At 48.3% G+C, this 19,301-nt stretch overlaps 1 pseudogene; it reads left to right on the top strand.

Moving 5' to 3' along the window:
• The first annotated feature begins 2,171 nt into the window (after window positions 1-2,171).
• On the top strand, window positions 2,172-12,539 carry LOC142430445 (phosphorylated adapter RNA export protein-like; annotated as a pseudogene).
• The last annotated feature ends 6,762 nt before the right edge of the window (window positions 12,540-19,301 follow it).

The following is a 19,301-nucleotide window of genomic DNA, read 5'->3' as shown; positions in this document are numbered from 1 at the left end:
CAGCAGAGGACATAGGGCGAGCCAGGAGCCATGTCAGGTTTAAACGAGTTTATCGGCTTACATAGCGCAGGATCTTCCCATGTTTTGCCCCTGCTTGAACCTGTAGCCCTCAGTGGTTGTGAGATATTGAAGGGAAAAAAAAAATACAGTTCTCTTCTGAGTTTCTGAGGCAGGAGTAGTTGAAGTCATCAACTTCCCTGCCCTGGGTGGGACCAGGAGGGTAGGAAACACCCCAAGGTGCTAGTCTGCTTTGCTCAGCAGGTGAGTGACAAAGCAAAGAGAATGCATGACTCCTGCCCTCCCCCATCGCAGGCCACCTCCTTCATGGGTGTATTTGGAACTGGACCCTGGGGGAGAAAGGGGGTGGATGGGAGAGGCCTGTGCTGTGAGCATTTATCCAACACACGCAAGGCAGCCAGCCTGTCAAGAGGCCTCAGCTGTTTTTGCCTTTCCAAAGGCAGGTGGAAATCATTACACGTGCTGAGCGAACCAGGGCACAGGAACTTGCTCAGAGGCCCCGAGAGATGCTGGGAATGAAAACCAGATTTCACGGGGCTAAGGCAGAGACTGCCGAGAGTTGCCGGTTTCTTTTAGAAACCTGGGGCATGGTGGGGCACGTCACCAGCCTTGGTGACTTGCTCAAGGTCACAGTACTGACCTTTGGGTCTTGAGCACACGTCTCTAGAGTCCTCGTCCAGTGCTCCCCTCTCACCCAGCCAGGGTGCTTTCCTCACCAGTGGGTGTGGCAGAGGGCCTTGGGGAGGTCCACGCTGTTGGGGAGGAGGCAGTAGGCTAGATTCAAGTCTTGATGATGTTAATGGGATACATCTGCTGGGCTTATAATTGGCCTGTTGTTATTTGCATATTGATGATGCCTGTTGTATACATTAGTTTGGCTGCTTGGCTGCAATGACTGTTGCTCCGTGATATGCAGGCATCTGTAGAGACAGAGTTTTACTATCAAAGGGATAAATGGGAATATCCATTCAGCCCAGGAACACAAGCTTTTTATCCAAAGCTTACGAAACCGCTCTCTCCTCTTGAGCTGAGATAGCACATGGACTGTATGTCATCCAGTCAATGCTGACTCATAGCGGCCCGATAGGACAGGACAGAACTGCCCCTGTGGGTTTCCAAGACTAACTCTTTACTGATCAGAAAGCCTCATCTTTCTCCTACGGAGCAACCGATGGGTTTGAATTGCTGACTTGCAATTAGCAGCCCCAAGATCCTTCCTGGGAGGCTGGTAATCTTTCAAATGTGACACTCCATGTCAGTCGCAGTTATATCTGTACAAGAAGGATCCACAGGGTTCACCAACATATTTCATTCCCTTTTGTTTTCAATGAACTTTTAGATAGATGCCCCCGTGTATTCTACCCGGTGGATGGGTAGGTCCTGTCTTTTGCACCGTGGAACGTTTGGTGGTGCTGAGAGATAGAAGAGGCAGTGGCAGTGGGGAAGATCAGCCCACATATTGGTCAACACTGGTCGGCTGTCTTCTGCCATGGTTGTCCGTCCTAGGTCACCAAGCCCTGGAGAAAAGATGCAGACTTTGATTATTGTCCTGAACCAGGATACAAAGGCTTCTCACTAAGACTTTAGAGTCTAGATTAACTGGGTTCATGAGCCAGTTCTGCTTATCAGCTGTCGAATTTGGGCAAAGTATTTCGCCTCTCTGAGTCTCAGTTTGCACATTCGAAAAATGTGGGAAACTGAGGACCAGGAAAAGAGTGTATGTGGACAGATCTCTGTGCTCACATTTAAGAAGCCATGAAGGCCTGCATTCTGGTGGAGAGAGGCCTTCACGTTTGTGACTTGGAGATTAATCCAAGTCACATTCTCCTAATGACACAACAACCTCCCATCATAGTGCTCCTATGCAGACTTTCCTTTCAAGCACATGGCCAATCACTATACAGCCGGCAGCCCTTATCTATAGGAGCAGACATGTTCTGTTGTTCTCCCCACTCTAGAGGTGGTCAACTCCCCTCTGGCTGACCGCCCCCCCCCCCCGTACTGGTGTTGGGTTATTGCCCCAATGAGCCCAGGGACATTTAGAGTAAGAGACTGCCCACCTCATTAAACATGTGATTAATGGGGCTTGCATGTTCCAAGACTATATAAACCTGTTAGAAAATACACACACACGCTCTCTCGTTCCTGGCTAAATGGAAGAGGTGAGTGCCTATATTCCTCGTCTGTCTCTTTGTTTGCTTCCAATTGCACAATTGCTCCTCAGGACCCGCTCGGTTGAGCGCTGTCCCCACAGAAAAATGTGAACAATAATACACAATATGCATCTATATACAATAAAATCTACCTAAAATTTCAAACCAGCAAAAGATGGTGAGGAAATATCGTGGGGCCATGCCTGATCTCACTAGTGACAGCAGGCAAGAGGAGAATCTAACACCACATCTGTCCGAGGTGATTCCTCTGTGGCAGAGGTCAAACCTGCCTCCACACTCCATTCTTCTCTATCCTGTTCTGACACCACCCATCCCTTCCAGAGTACACTGTTTCTTTGCTGGGCTCGACAGGCTGTTAAATGGCTACACAGAATTCCCACACAATTACTCATGATTGTGGGGGCTTACCAGAGAAATTAGCAGGTTACAAGTCAAGATCAGAAAGCATTAAGGATACAGTACTTTTGTCTACCAGGCCTCTTCTCAGCCATGCCAGTGGGCATGTCTTTCTCTGGTTGTCAGTCTGTCAACCACAAGGCCCCTTGACCTGTGCTTGGGGAAGTGTTAAAAGCTCTTTTAGTGTTTATAAATTTCCAAAGGCACCTCGCTCTGCAAGTTAGACCTCTACCCCCAAACACTGTTTTGCTTGTTTTGTGGTCTAGAAAGCCACTGCTCTGTCTCAGGCCACCGCTGCTGGTTCCACTTCTCCACACAGGACCTTGGACATGCTCTGTTTTTGTGGCTCTTCATTCTCACTTGTCATGAGATTCTCTGTTGTTTCTGAGACGTCTCACTTTTATACCCAGAGTTCACTACGCCTCATTTGCATGCTCCCACTCAGGCATTTGGTGGGAGTCACCACGACTATGGCTACAAGAGCCATACCAAGAAACTCCACTTCACGGTAAGCAGAAACCCACCAGGGAAGGAGAACTTGAATATGATCCACTAAGGAAGACAGCTGGACAAGTGACAAGATTATATCTTGTCAAAGATGGAAAAACTCACAAGACCTGGAAAAACAAGGCATTCCTGCCAAGTTCTGGCCCTCACAGTTTTCACTAAATATACATACATGGGGGCTATTGAGAGAATGAATTGAGAGGCCAAATGCGGTCTAATTGGAATATTATAAGTATTCAACAAAGTGGTGAATATGGTTATTGCCCACCACTTGTCTGTCAGTTTGTTGTACTGTGGTGCTTGTGTGATGCTGGAAGCTAGGTCACTGGTAGGTCAAATGCCAGCAGGGTCACCCAAAGTGAACAGGTTTCAGAGGAGCTTCTAGACTAAAAGAAGACAACAAAGAAGATTAAGAAATTGAACTTACCAACGACTTTAGTTAGAAATTGATCAAGCATGCAATGAAGATGCATGAATAATTATTGGTGATTTGAATGGAAAAGTTGGAAACAAAGAGGAAGGAACAGTAGTTGGGAAGTGTGGTCTTGGTGATAGAAATGAAGCTGAAGAGCGCATGGTAGAATTTTGTAAGACCAATGGCCTATTCATAGCAAATACCTTTTTTTCAACAACACAAGGTGGCTGGCTATACACATGGACTTCCCCAGATGGAATACACAGAAATCAAATTGACTACATTTGTGGGAAGAGACTATGGAAAAGCTTAATATTAGCAGCTAAAACCAGACCAGGAACTGACTGTGAATGGACTATAAATTGCTACTATGTAAATTCAGGTAGATGCTGAAGAAAATCAAACAAGGACGTAGGAACCAAAATATGACCTTGAGTCTATCCCATCGAATTTTGAGAACATCTCAAGAACAGGTTTGATGCACTGAACACTAGTGACAGTGACCAGATTACCTGTGGGAGGACATCAAGAAGATCATTTAGAATGCAAAAAAAATATTTCAGAAGAAAGCAAAAGTTCAAAGAAAACAGGAAAAAAGAAAAGTTCAAAGTGGACATCAGAAGAGACTTGCTCTTAGCTATAGAGTAGCTAAGGCAAATGGAAGAAATGATGACGTCAAAGAGCTGAGTAGAAAACTTCAAAGGTCAGTTCAAGAAGACAAAGTAAAATATTATAATGAAACGTGCAAAATCTAGAGTTAGAAAACCATAGTCAACACATCTTAACCTGAAAGATTTAGAGAAAAAAATTCAAGCCTTGAGTTGCAATATTGAAAGATTCTATAAGCAAAATACTGAGTGATGCAGGAAGCATCCAGAGAAGATGGAAAGAATGCACAGTCACTGTGCCAAAGAGAACTAGTGAGCATCCACCATTTCAGGAGGTAGCATATGAGCAAGAACCAATGGTACTTAAAGAAGTTATGTAGCTTTAGTTAGTTTCTTCTAACCACCATGAGATATTCCGATGAATAACTAACTGTACCATAGTTTACTTAGCCATTCCTGCTATTGGGCATCTGCTTTGCGTCCAGTTTTGTACCCAACACGCTGCCTGTGGCAGTTACTTGAGGAAGGGGTCGAGTCTAGTCTGTCCGTCGGGTCGTAGTCGGATGGTCTCATGTGGAGGCAAGATGGAGATAAATAGCTCACTGGAGACCAGACACATGCGCTCTGCTTCATCTCCCTGCGAGACTTTCCTGTTAACAAGCCACCTGAAGCTATACTGTTGGCGGCCAGAGCCCTGGAGCTGGAGGAGCCATGTGGAGACCCGCACCAACGCTGAGATGCTTCCACCACCACTGGATCCACAAGACTTTCCACCCACTGGCCTGTGACCTTCCTGCACTCGGCGTCATTGCATGTGTTGTGTGAGTCTGAAGAGGAATTTACAGACTGGTATTGGACCCAGGGGCTAATATCAGACTTATGGACTTGATCTGGCCTGGGCTGGGATGTTTTCTGAATACACAATTACTCTTTGATATAGAGTTCTCGGTTACACACACATGAGTGTCTCTGGATTTGTTTCTCTATCACACTGCCTCAGAGAGGTCCTTGGCTGCGCTTCCCTGTGCATTTTCTGAACTTCTCTTGGGCGTAGAGAACGCAGGGTGGTAGTGAGAGCAATGGAAATAAAAGACACACTTTCATCAGATGCTGACAAGTGACTCTCCATTGGGTCTATATCAATGGGTAGCCTCCCTGTTGTTAGTTGCGAAAGGTGGACTCTGGCTCGTGGCGCCCGTATGTGCAACAGAATGGAGAGTGGCACGTCCTGTGCCATTTTCATGACTGTTGGTATGTTGGGAATTGCCAGCGATACTGCAAACAACTTCTGCTGTGATCCAGGGGATTTTCATGAGCTGGTTTTCAGAAGCAGCGCCCTAGACGGTTCTTCCTAACCTTGGCCTAGAAGCTCTGCTGAAACCCATCCATGACCCTGCTGGTACCTGAAATAGTGGTGGTGCAGCTTCCAGCGTCCCAGAAACACTCAAGCATCGCAGCCAGCAATGAACACACGCAGCCTCTTCTCACGTCCACTTGATATCGATTCTCTCGAAAGTTTGTGCCAATTGGAGAACGGTTCATGCCCCCCTGGGGGGCGGATCAAGAGTCGGAATCAGCATCGTGTCCATCACGGGTGCCTGAGAAAGGAGCAGGGGGAGAGTTGCTTGGTCTGTGAAAATAGCCGCATTTCACCACCAGCATCATACCCATGTTTAGAAGTTGATGAGTTGCTTAATAACGGCCCAGAGTGACCCACCTTGGCCAGGGACACCTGACCGCTCTGAAGACAAAGCCGCCATTAGATTCGCTGCTGCAATGAAAGAAATTCCCCCATGGACTTCCTAGGTGGGGTCTGAAGCCTGCGTGGTGGGCCTCTGACGATGCCCCCCAGCCATGAAAGAGCACTGACCCCCGATGTTCTGCAGTGGGCAGAGGAGCCTGCTGGGCCCTGCCTTTGGGCAGGTGTGAAACGAAAATCTTGATCAGGAGCTCTGTGCCCCACTGTCTCCATTATCTGATGCCCCAACAAAAACATCCCCAAGCAGATGGCTTTCAAGCCTGGGAATGTATTGTCTTGTCCGTTAGTGCCTTAAGGAGCCTGGAGATGAGAATCCCTGTCACCGGCAGACTCCTGGCTCACTCCACATGACTCCTTGTTTCCTTCAGCTCCAGGCAGACCTGGGCACTCCTTTTTTTTACAGGTGGATCTCACGGGACCTCTTTTCCATGGTGTGTGCATGTGTGTCAAGGAGCCCTAGTGGCAGCGTGTGTTATGCATTGGGCTGCTCACCTCAAGGTCAGCAATTCAAAACCACCAGTTGCTCCTCTCTATAGGAAAATGGTGGGGCTTTCTGTTCCCATAGAGAATTCCAGCCTCAGAACCTCCCAGGGGCCATTCTCTCCTGTGTCCCCGGGTTGCTGTGAGTCAGCATGGACTTGAGGCAGTGAGTGTTGAGTTTGAGTGTGAGTGTCCACATCAGTCATACTCCTCTATGAGACACCGCACAGAAGGGATCAGGCTCTGGCCTCAGGAACATCACCAAAGAAAGCGATTTCCAAACAGAGTCATATTCACAACCTATCTTCTTGGAGGGCCACAATTCACGCACAGCTGCCTTAGCGAGTGTAGGGAGGTAGCACTTAAAGGGGCGGAGATCACTTGAAGAGGATCCCTGGTTACACTTTGGGCTGCTAACCTCCCGGTTGGCAGTTCGAAACCAGCAGTCGCTCCTCAGGAGAAAGAAGGGGCATTCTACTCCCAGAAAGAGTTACAATCAACCTGCTGTGCTGCTTTGTATCACTAGAGCAGTGCTTCTCAACCTTCCTCATGCCGCCACCCTTTCATATAGTTCCTCGTGTGGTGGTGACGCCCCCCCCCCAAAAAAAAAACATAAAATTATTTTTGTTGCTACTTCATCACTGTCATTTTGCTACTGTTATGAATTGGGTGACCCCTTCTAGAGAGTGCTCCCCCACAGGTGGAGAACTAGAAGATGGTGCAGGAGGCTGACATTGTGGCAGCTTTCTGACTTGGAATCTGACATGACTGTCATGCCCAGAGATGAGGCCCTAAGGGAGCCGAAAGCACCAGGTGGAGATATCGTTGTGGGGCCCTTCCAGAATACTGCATTGGCCTGAGCACCAGTATCCCGTGATGGAAATGAATATTAAAAGTATGCACTCAAGAGATGGGAGTTTCTCTGATTCCGATGATGGCAACTGTTGGGAGACATAAGCGACAGAAATGTTTTAACCCTCCTCCCAAAGCAGAGCTAATTCCGTTTGAACGGAGCAGCCAGAACCCGCGTGTGGCTGGAAAAGAGAAGATGAACAACAGATAAGGCGCTGTGCTGCAGGAACGGGGTCAAGATGCGGTGGCCACTGAACTGGGTCTGTCGGGACTGGAAGGCACGGTTGATAAAAGCAGACGGCGTGAGACTGACAAGGATTTGCTTGCTAAGAAACGTAAGAGTGCATCTGAAGAGGAGACATGAGAATCAGGAAACAAGCTAGGTGAGTATATGCACGGTGGCAAGAAAGAAGACTCCCAGGAAGAAGAAAATGGGCAAAGAAATGAACTATAAGGGCCGATAGGAGATCTCAGAGGGAGCTTCTCCAGGAAACTGGCTGGTGAAATTGCCTTCAGGTTACAAGAACCAAAGAAAGACCTGATGTCCCGAGTCATGAAGATCATTGGGAATAAGAAGGCAATTGAGTGGAGAGCAAACGTTTTGAGAATGATGAAGGCAATGAATTTACAGATGTGCTTTACACAATTAATGTACATATGGATTATGATAAGAGTTGTATGAGCCCCCAATAAACTGATTAAAAAATAGATGAAGCATGATTCTAAATTTGAAAAGCATATTTATATTTATAGAAAAAAGAATAAAAACTATACACTAAAAAAAAAAAGGCAACCGAACTTCTGACAGAAACGACCGAAGTTGAACAAAATGGCGGTCTTTTAAGAATGGATGGTTGTCGGAGGAGAACACCAGGTGGAGTTTTTCGAAATCTGAAAAACAGTGCTCGCATCGGCGAGGAACAAATGAACATTTTCTGCGCTGAGAATCGAAAGGAATCTGAAATCCAAAAGCTGCTCAGAAGAGGAGGACCCCGGTGCTGGGGAGACCGTGAAGCAAGCTATTACGAGTTGGCACTTTCCAGAAGATGAGGCGACATCAGCAGACATGTTCGCAAGGGCGCGAATGAGGCCCTGGCCTCTCCCGATGAGGCACAGGAAGGACCGGGGAAACACTGGCAGGTACTGAGGACATTTTTGAGGACGCTCCTTCTCCTGGGGAGAGGCATCTTTTCATGACTTAGACAGTTTGGGCACTGGGAGGAACAGCCTCTGAAGAGTTACATCGTGATGAGCTGTTCCTACTGAGAACGCTGTGTTGCATTTTGCACAGAACCTGGAGGGGAGACAACTGTTTTCTGTTTCAACTCAATTTGAATTCATGGGGCGCTAAGTGTGACTGATGGGTTAAAAAAAGTTCTCGTGTCTCACAAAAGGCTTTAAAACGCATAACAGAGGATTTGATGTCTCAATTTCTCGCATGTGTTTGTTCTGAATATGTTGGTGATCTTTTTTTTTTTTCTAGTCATGTCATCCCACTTGAAAGTTTGTTTTCCTGGCTTTATCTTTGCCATGAAGAACACTTTGGTTTCAAAATATTCCATTGAGAGGATCGTAATGGGACACAGAAGGAGCACTGTGGGTACGTGCTCAGCTGCTATCCAAGAGTTTGGGGGCCCAAACCCCACAGTGGCCCCACCGGAGAAAGACCGGACTGGACAGAAAGGCGATGGAAAGCCCATAGCCTAGAGAACCCTTCTACTCTGTCCCTGAACAGAGCAGCTCACAAGCAACCATCTAAGCAAGGCGTCAACTAAGTCCACACAAAGGAAGCACACCAGCGGTGTGATCCACAGACAACAAGGGAAATGTATCAGCCCAAATTGTGAACACCCAATTTGTTGAAGGCTGTGGGGGACGGTGGGAGCCCATAACCCATCTGCAAGCATCTAGCCTGATTAAGCCGCTGGCAGATCCCCATGGGATTCTTCTAGGTGCAAGTGTTTCTTGCTTATTCCAGGACAAAAATTCCTCCCCTGGCCTTTTAAATATTCACGGTGGTCTTTTCTTTCTTCCCCATTATCTGTATTCTTATCTCTGCATTATTATTATTTTAGCCTTACCACTTTTTTTCTGTTTTTTTACTCTTTCTGCTGGGTTTTCCAGTTTGCGAAGCACAGAAGTAGTAGAGGCATAGAGATAAGTGATACAAGGGTTTATAGAGGAGGTAGGGGTGGGGTGTGTGCGTGGGGGGCACTGGGAGGATGAACGGGATGGGGGAGCAAACAATGTATGTGTGGGGGGCGGGGGAGCACTCTCTAGAACGATGCTGATTACACAATTAGTTTTAAAATTGATTTGACCATGGGGGACAGGGAGAAAATATTCTAAAATTGATTGTGGTCATGATTGGACAACTCTTCTTGATGTGACTGAACTATTGAATTGTGTGATCTGTGCATTAAGTGCCAATGAAGCAGTTTAAAAAATTAAATAAAAAGTATCTCACCCAACAACAATGAAAGACATAAATTGTGAAGCTATTGTAAATGCATTCAAACTTGCTTTTCTGTATTTTAAAAATGAATGGTCATTTTAAAGTTAAAGACTAAACATAAGTTGATATTCCTGGCTTTTTTCACTTATTTGTCAGGAATCAATATGTTACAGCTCTTCAAAGAAGTATTAGTTCACCAACTTGGTTTTGACTTCTTATTAATTGACTTGGTCATGTACTAAATACGGTCCAAATCTGTGTAGGAGGGGATACCCCTCCAAAAATAATCCTGAAATGTGTTGGGCAGAGCAGAGGTTTTGCAGTATGATTTTTTCCCCATTAGGCAAGCATTCAGAAACTTTCTGAGTTAGTGCACCCAGTGGCGTTGCTTGGGAAGGTTCTCTCTGGTCACAATGAATGAATATTTTCATAAAAGCAGTTCGCTCAAAGCTAGTTTTTTTTTTTTTTTGTGATGGCCAATTTAAGAGGACAGCATGCAGCTGTGAAATTCTGTTTCCTGCTCAGAAAAATGCCGCAGAAATTGTGATATTGAACACAGCTTATAGGGATAGCACTATGGGAAAAACTCAAGTATACCAGTGGCTTGCTCATTTCAAAAAAGGTGAAATGTTGATTAATGACAAGCCTCCTTCTGGATGTCCATCAGCTTCCCAAATGGATGAAAATGTCCACTTGAGTGCATTTGGAGTTTGTTCCATCAGGTCAGACTGTTGATCAAGCTTTCTATTTAGAGGTTCTGAAAAGATTTCATAACAGTGTGTGACCAAAAAAGGTCTGATTTGGGGACAAATGAACAACAAGTGATCTAAAATTGAAAGTGAGGAGGGAGTAGGATGCCTGGTAGGGCTTGATCAAGGGAAATGTAACAGAGAGGAATTACTGAAACTCAAGTGAAGGCCGACCATGATAGTGGAACAAGAAGAAAGTAAAAATAAATAGAGGAAAGAACTAGGAGGCAAAGGACACTTATAGAGGCTTAAATACAGACATGTACATATGTAAATATATATATGTAACAAGAGGGGAATAGATCTATATACTTATATCTATATGTTAAGAATTAAGGTTGCAGATGGACGTTGGGCTTCGACTCAATACTCCTTCAATGCAAGAACACTTTGTTCTAATAATCTGACATTCCGTGACACCCACCTTCCCTACAAGATCGCTGAAGACAAAAAGGGTGCATAAGCAAATGTGGTTAAGAGAGCTTATGGCGCTCAGCTATCAAAAGATAAAGCATCTGGGGTCTTAAAGGCTTGAAGATAAACAAGCAGCCATCTAGCTGAGAAGCAACAAAGCCCACATGGAAGAAGCACACCAGCCTGTGTGATCATGAGGTGTTGATGGGATCAGGTATCAGGCATCAAAGACCCAAAACAAAAAAATCATATCAATGTGAATGAGGGGGAGATCCAAAGCCCATCTGTAGACAATTGGCCATCCCTTACAGAAGGGTCACAAGGAAGAGACAAGCCAGTCAGGGTGCAGTATAGCGCCGATGACACATAATGCTTTAATGCTTCCTCTCCCCAATATTATGACCCCAATTCCACCTTATAAATCTGGCTAGACCAGTGCATGTACACAGGTACAGATAAGAGCTGGAAACACAGGGAATCCAGGACAGATAAACCCCTCAGGACCAATGAGAGTAGCAAAACCAGGAGGGGAAGGGGAAGGTGCGGGGAGGGGAGAAGAAAAGGTGAACTGGTCACAATGATCTACATAGAACCCCCTCCCAGGGGGACAGACAACGGAAAAGTGGGTGAAGGGAGACATCGATCAGTATAAGAAATGAAAAAAATAATAACAATTTATAAATTATCAAGGATTCATGAGCGAGGGAGGGAAAATGAGGAGCTGATACAAAGGGCTCAAGTAGAAAGAAAATGTTTTGAGAATGATGTGGCAACATATGTACACATGTGCATGACACAATGGATGCATGTATGGATTGTGATAAGAGCTATACAAGCCCCCAATAAAATGATTTTTAAAAATTTCTTTTAAAGGCCTGATTTGTGGCACACAGGGGACTGGTTTTGCCATCATGACATTGCACATGCTCACACAGCCATCTCAGTGTGCCAGTTTTTGGCAAAATACAGCATGCTCTCTTGCCCCACACACCTGACCTCGCTCCGCGTGACTTCTGTTTGTTTCCTCAAATGAAGAGGGACATGAAAAGACAGCGATTTGACGACATAGAAGAGGTGAAGGAAAAAATGAGGGAGGTGCTGTCAGCCATCCAAGTGGAATCATAGATTTGACACATGTATTAAGTGTAATGAGTGTGAGGGGGGGATTACATGCAAAACACCCCCCCCCAAAGCCTGGCACAAAGTAAACATATGCTAATTAATGTATACTAATTAGTAGCTCTGATGAAAGGGTATGGAGAGGCTCCTCCGGTACAAGCACAAGCCCCAAAGAGCGAGCGGGCAGATGAGGAAGGTAGGGATTCTTTCTGCTGCTCTGAGAGTAAAGCCAATTTTACCGAGGCAAGCTCCCCTCCTGTAATTCACCAACACTGCCCACTGGTTTCCCTGGGAAGGATGAGAACCAGTCCCTGGTCATTGTGGTCAGACGTGAGGACAAGTCCCAGGCAGCCTCCTGCCTAGCAGCTTTGTCTCAGGAGCATGCTCTTAGCATCTCGGCGGGGTTCTTACTTGCTTACAGCTACCCTCCCTCCGCTGCTTCTCCTTAAATCATCTCCACCTCCCAGGGACTCGGCGCCTGACTGCAACTGTCTCCCGGGGAATATGAATAGCGCTTGGCCGGCTATTTGTCTTGTCTTTGCAATCTGCTCTCTATGCCGCGTCTCCATTGGGTATGTTTGCAGGCTCGGTGAAGCCATTCATTTTCTTGGTGACATTTTTTCCCGGAGCAGTCTGGATTCATGTGGCGCTGATGACAGCCCTTCCCGTGCTTAGAAGTATGTGGTCACTGGTGTCTATTCATCCCTGGTCTGGGCACAAAGGCCCGTCCATCCTCAGGCCAAGGACGCTCAGGGCACAGGGCTCAGCAGTACCCTTGTCTTGTGGTCACACACATGCAGACCACCTGGGGCATCTTGTTAAACCTCAGGGTCTGAGTTGAGTAGGTCTGGGGCCAGGTCTGAGATGCAGACGCTGGGGTTCTCACGTGTCCTCAATGAAGGTCAGGCTGATGCGGCTCTTTCACAGGCCACACTTGGAGTAGCCACATGCTTTACACAGGTGACCCTGCATCAGAGTCACCTGCAGGTCATTAAAACACACTGGGCCCCATACTCAGAGGTTCTAACTCAGGAGGTCTGGGGTTTGGACCCCAGAGGCTGAATTTCTAACAAGTTCTCAGGGGAGGGAGCACACTCAGCGAATCGCTTTGTTCCCCACCTGTTTGTCCATCACCTTTAGCATTAGCCCCTCCCCCCCCTGAGTCCAGAGGCCAGTCTAAAGGCTCCCCAGCTCTAACTTCTTCTTGCCACCATTCAGTACCACTGGGTACCCCGAGATGATCATGTCTATAGCTGACCATGCCCAGGCTTGGCTGGTGCCACCTTGTGTCGTGGCCTCTCTCTTGAGCTTGCCTTGCATGCCCCTCCTTTTCCGAATCCAGTCTCTTCTGGTTCCTCCAGTCTGTGCCTTGACATGCACCCCCAGCCTTGGGCTTTGAACCCCTGGCCTGCCACTCCAGACTCTCTACCCGGGGCAAGCAGCTCCCTGGGCCCATTGCTCAAGGGCGCCCCTCCCTCTGTTCCTGGCTCCTCTGGAGCCTGGCATGGGAGGTTAGACCAAAGGGAAGCAAGCATCAGAGAGCTAATTAAACCAGCATGCACCCCAGGCCCCCGGAATTCAGGTCCCTGCCCTCTCTCGTGCCCCGCGGCTGCAGCCTCACAGAGGCTGGAATGAGTTAGCTTGACCTTCTGGGTTGAGGCAGTTAAAGAGGAGGCTGTGTAAAGCTTTGTTTAACCCGACTGTTTCTGGGCCTGGCCTAAGGCTGAGCCGGGCCCAGGGGGACTTCCATGCCTCCATCCTGGCCTGTCCCCCTGAGCCCCGCTCTTGTTGGCACCCTTTTGCTGTCCAGGGCTGGTGGGTGGCCAGTGTCCCTGATCTCCCCTGAGAAACCCTTGGACACTTCCTTTGACCCTGTCCTGTCAGTCTGTCCCTGTAGCACTTTCTGTCTTAGGAGCTGGCCTTCGTGCCTTGGGAATCTCTGTTTCTTGGCCGAGCAGAGAGCACTTTTTAGGCCCTGCTATGATGAGGAAGTGGCCACCGGAGGGCCTGATGGCCTCACCTCTGGGACTAAGAATGTTTGGTGTCGATGATGCAGCTCTATCTTTTTTCCTGCCCTTTATAAATTCTGCCGAACCTTAGAGGACAGCTCCTCCCTCAACAATCCCAGGCCGCCCTCCCTGAGGCCAGCACACTAGAAAGGCAGAGGCTGGGTTTGAGTCACAGCTCCACTGCTTCCTCGCTGTGTGACCATGGGCAAGGGATGTAACCTCTCTGAGTCACAGCTGCCTCCTCAGTACAGGGAGGACACAGCCTCCTGCCACCTGGTGAGACAGTCTGAGGAGGAAATGAGAAGATGTGATAAAGCGACAGTGACCAAGGGTCACTGTCTAAGGGGCTAAGGGTCTCAATGAGTTACCCCCCATCCCTCTCAGCACCCACTAAGGGGCAGCCTTTCAACGGCTCAGCTCTTCAGAGAAGGGATAAGTGGGTGGGAGTGGAGGCTGGTTTGGGTTCCTTGCCAGCTCAAACCTTGGGTGAGAATAGCAGGATGGCCTAGTGATGGGCAGGGGATGGGAGACCAGCCAGACACCTCCCTTTGTCTGTCTGGGTGGGCTCAGCTGCAGCAGACAGAGGCAGCTGGACTGAGAAGCGCAAGTTCCAGCCAGCGGTCAATCAAGTAGGTGCTTGGCAAACACCTCTGGACTGGTCATTCGGTCCTCCTATGGATGGCTGTCACACTTCCGTGTCACTCTTCACCACCTACCCCACCCCCCTGTTCCCATTCCATCTTCTGCTGCAGGGTGCGTTTTTATGTCTCCTGCAAGTGCAGCTTCCTGGTGAGCCCGACATCCTCAGAGCCACACGTGGCAGAGCCGTGACAGGTTTCTCAGCCTGTAGGTGGTCCCTCCCCAGTGGGCTTGTAATCACTTCCCAGATTCCAAAGACTCATTAAGTGAAATCCAAGCTGGAAACCCCATCCAGGGCTTTGCCTCTCCACTCTCTGGGCTGTCAGCAGGTGCTTGAATTGCTTAGGATGGTTTGGGGGAAGATGGGAGCACTAAAGCTCAGGAGGGTCTGCTTGCAGCCCCCTCACCCCCACCCCATTCCTTCCCTGCTTAGTCTTGGTCCTGGTGGAGCCGCTCCAAGAGCTGTGGTCTCGAGTTCCCTCCCAGCGTCCCTGCCACAGGCCTGCCTGTGCAGGATGGAGCGCTGGCTGTGCATGGACTCCACTCGGGGGAGAGCTGTGTGCAAAGGGAGGGACTTCACAAGGGATGGACTATTTTTCTAGTGTGATCACAGTGTCAGACTTGAACTTGAAATGGGCAACTTGTTCTATTGTTCCTTCTGTTATGTTTCCTTCCACAAAGAGAGACTGAGCGCCTCCTTGAAAACTTGAGGCAAATGGAGCATTGGGTTCTTTATCAAGAACTAGCCATATGGGAAGGAGCTTTGGTGACGTAGCAGGCTACTCATTAAACTAACTGTGAGATCAGTAGTTCAAATCAACTCATTGGTAGTGCGGGGTTTTTCTTGTTTTTCTTTTACCCTTGCCTCTATATGGGACCAAACTGACCACAGCCACGTGAAAGATTTGGTAGGAAGCCTAGGAGGTCTTGGGTTTATACTAATGGAGGAGAAAGCTTTGGGGGCAGCAGGGCGAGAACTTGAAGACTCTCATCAACGTCACTGGACTGTGTGGGTAGGAATCGCTGACCCCATTCACCTACTTCCCAAGGAAAATTTACAAACCCCAAATCAAATAAGTAGAAGTGGTTGACTTGGATCCATGCATGGTGAGGTGTGTGTATTTGCGACAACAATGAAAAGAAACAAATGATTTTTAAAAGGAGAAAAAAACCTCAGGCACTGTCCTCAGGCACTGTGCGGGGATGGACTTTAAAGAATGACTGCATGGAAATCTCCCTATAGATGAAGGAGTGATGGAAAGAGAGGTCAGAGGTAACCTCCCATCCCTCCCTGCCGCGTCCCCTCCCTTCCTCTTTCTATTCATTCTTGTACTCATTTGGTCAGCGACCTGTCTCGGATCCTCCGCCCTCATCCGTCTCTCACCTTCAGGTACAAATGGATGTTTTGGAGAGGACATGGGCAGGCTGAAGTTGAGGGCCTGTTTCATCCCTCCATGCCCTCCCTGGGCGATGGTACGAACAGGGGTTATTGAGATAGGGAGGCCCAGTGTCCAGCACACCAACAGCTAGGAGTTAAGGTGGGGCAGACCTAGGAAAGTGCCTCAGGGAGACCTATAAGGTGAATGGCAAGGTCCTGGGAGGGAAGTGTCACTGCCTGGAACCTGCAGGAAAGCTACCGGAAAGATTAAGACTCCACAGAGAAGACTACACCTGGAAGATGAGGGATTCTACAGTGGAAGGTGGAAAGGAGGGAATTACAGGCACTGGGAATGTGTGAGGAAGGAGCCCTGGTGCTGGAGTGGTTACGAATTGGGCCTCGATGCACAAGGTCAGAAGTTCAAAACCACCAGCTTCTCCAAAGGAGAAAGATGGGGTATGTTAATCTGGGTTGACTAGCGAAACAAATCCAGAGACACTCATATGTGTATAAGAAAGAGCTTTATAGACAAGAACAATTGAATATTGAGAAAACATCCCAGCCCAGTCCAGATCAAGTGCATAAGTCCAATATTAGCCCATATGTCTGATACCAATCTATAAATTCCTCTTCAGACTCATGCAACACATGCAATGATGCTGAATGCAGGAAGATCACAGGCCAGTGGGTGGAAAGTCTTGTGGATCCAGTGGTGGTGGAAGCATCTCAGCGCTGGCATAGGTCTCCACATGGCTCCTCCAGCTCCAGGGCTCTGCTGGAGCAGACTCATGGTCAGTAATGTCTCGCAGAGAATGAGTGTGTGTCGGCCTCCAGCAAGCTATTTATCTCCTTGGCGCCTTCAAATGAAGTCATCAAGCTGCAACCCGATGGGCAGGTCAAATGCCACCTCTTCGCTCTTAATCGTCTCACATTGACCAGAGATGATGTAACTACCACAGGGGGCATTCTACTCATGAAACTCGTTGGGTTGCTATGAGTTGGCATCTATGGCAGTGAGTCGCAGGATGGGTGAGGAGTCCTGGTGGCACGGTGGTTCAAGGTCAGTAGTTTGAACCCACTGGCTGTTCTAAAGGCAGGTGGTGCCACAGACTTCTGTAAATGTGTAGCATTGGATACCCTATGGGAAATTCTATCCTATGGGCAGTTCTATCATGTCCCATAAGATCTCCATGACCCAGAATGGATTAATAATAGCTTGATTGCGACAGAATAAATGCACAAGAACGGGTGGAAGGAGTGAGTGAGTGAGTGAGTGAATCATGGACAAGGACCATGATGCCGTAGCCCAAAGGCAAGCCCCTGAATGTTGGAACTAGTGAGACACTCTTGACCGGAGAGAGGTCTGGTAGCAGGACATTGTGTGTCTACTTGTGGCCTCGCATCACCCGGCAGCTCCAGGGACCTCACAACTCCGGACGTCATACAGAGAAAGTATTATGGGAGTCGGTTTCGTCCCCGTGGTGTCACAACCCAGAGAACAAATGACTTGTCAAAATTTGTGCCACAAGAGAAGGGGTGAGGCTTCAAACCTGCCCTGGCTGAGTCTGCCCAGCCTTCTCTAGAGGCAGCATCTTAGGATGGAAAGGGCGCGGTTTTAGGACCAGACAGCGGCCACTAACATGAAGCCTCTGAGCTCAGTGTTGTACCCACCGCGGGCCAAGATGAGTATGAAATGTGGTCCCGAAGGGATCAGTTATCAGGCATCAAAGAACAAAAAATCATATCACTGGCTGCACACCTCCATGATACGATCGCCGAAGACAAATGGGTGCATACGCAGATGTGGCGAAGAAAGCTGATGGTGCCCGGCTATCAAAAGAGATAGTGTCTGGGGTCTTAAAGGCTTGAAGGTGAACAGGCGGCCACCTAGCTCAGAAGCAATAGAGCCTACATGGAAGAAGCACACCAGCCTGTGCGATCACGAGGTGCCAAAGGGACCAGGTATAAGGCATCATGCAAAAAAAAAAAAAAGTATATATACCATAGTGAATGAAGGGGGAAGTGCAGAGTGGAGACCCAAGGCTCATTTGTCAGCCACTGGAGATCCCCTCATAGAGGGGTTTAAGAGAGGAGATGGGTCCGTCAGGGTACGATGTAGTACCGATGAAGAACACAGCTTTCCCCCAGATCCTGGATGCTTCCTCCCCCCAACTACCATGATCTGCATTCTAGCTTGCAGGACTGGATAGGGCAGAGGTTGTACACTGGTGCATATGGGAGCTGGAGGCACAGGGAATCCAGGGTGGACAATACCTTCAGGACCAGGGGTGTGAGGGGCGATGCTGGAAGAGTGGAGGGTGAGTGGGTTGGAAAGGGGGAACTGATTACAAGGATCCACATGTGACCTCCTCCCTGGGAGATGGACGGCAGAGAAGGGGGGGAAGGGAGACTCCAGATGGGGCAAGACATGACAAAATAATGATGTATAAATTATCAAGGGCTCATGAGGGAGTGGGGAGCAGGGAGGGAGGGGAAAAAAAAGAGGACCCAATGCAAAGGGCTTAAGTGGAGAGCAAATGCTTTGAAAATGATTGGGGCAAAGAATGTACGGATGTGCTTTATACAATTGATGTATGGATTGTGATAAGAGTTGTATGAGCCCCTAATAAAATGTTTAAAAAAAAAGATGAGCGTGAAATAAGGACAAAGGGGAGGCCCCCAGAGGAGGAGCCCCACCCCACAGACCCTGTCGCCCAGACCTACCTCGCTGCCTCCTGATCTGCCTGAAGGAGAAAGTCGCAGGATTGTGCGGATATTCTCTTCCCAGTACTGCAAGAAAGACTAACGCAGCCGTTTGAGAGACTGAGGGAAGAACCCCCTTGCCGCCCTCCTTCAGCCTGGCCCAGTGCGGGAGGCTCCAGGGCTGCCATCGCACGGACATCACCACCAGCCTCGCCCACAAAGACCTACTCAGCCCAGGCTGAAGGAACGATGCGACCCAGCCCTGTGCCCACCTACCAGGACTTCAGCGCCTTCTTCCCATGGTGACTCAAAGGCTAGGCAGCATAGATCCGAGCACTCCAGGGCTCCCTCATCTCTGACCAGGGGGCCCAAGCAGGCTTCTTTCTGCTGAGGAACATCCTCCAGTGTCCTTGTGCGGGCCACCCACCTTGGCCGAGACTTCGGAGCCTTTTTGCCTTAAAGGATGGGTGATGGGCCAAGTATCCATGGTGTGCATCATATGTAGCTGAGGCCACCTCCACTTCACTGTGTGGGAATGAGGATTTTTATAGATAGAAATTATTTGTATGCTGTATTGAATTAATAGTTGAAACCTCCATCAACTTTTTATCTGATTGTCTGCAATT

Source organism: Tenrec ecaudatus, chromosome 17, assembly GCF_050624435.1.
Source record: "Tenrec ecaudatus isolate mTenEca1 chromosome 17, mTenEca1.hap1, whole genome shotgun sequence".
NCBI classification, from domain to species: domain Eukaryota; kingdom Metazoa; phylum Chordata; class Mammalia; order Afrosoricida; family Tenrecidae; genus Tenrec; species Tenrec ecaudatus.
This window is presented reverse-complemented; position numbering and strand designations above follow the sequence as displayed.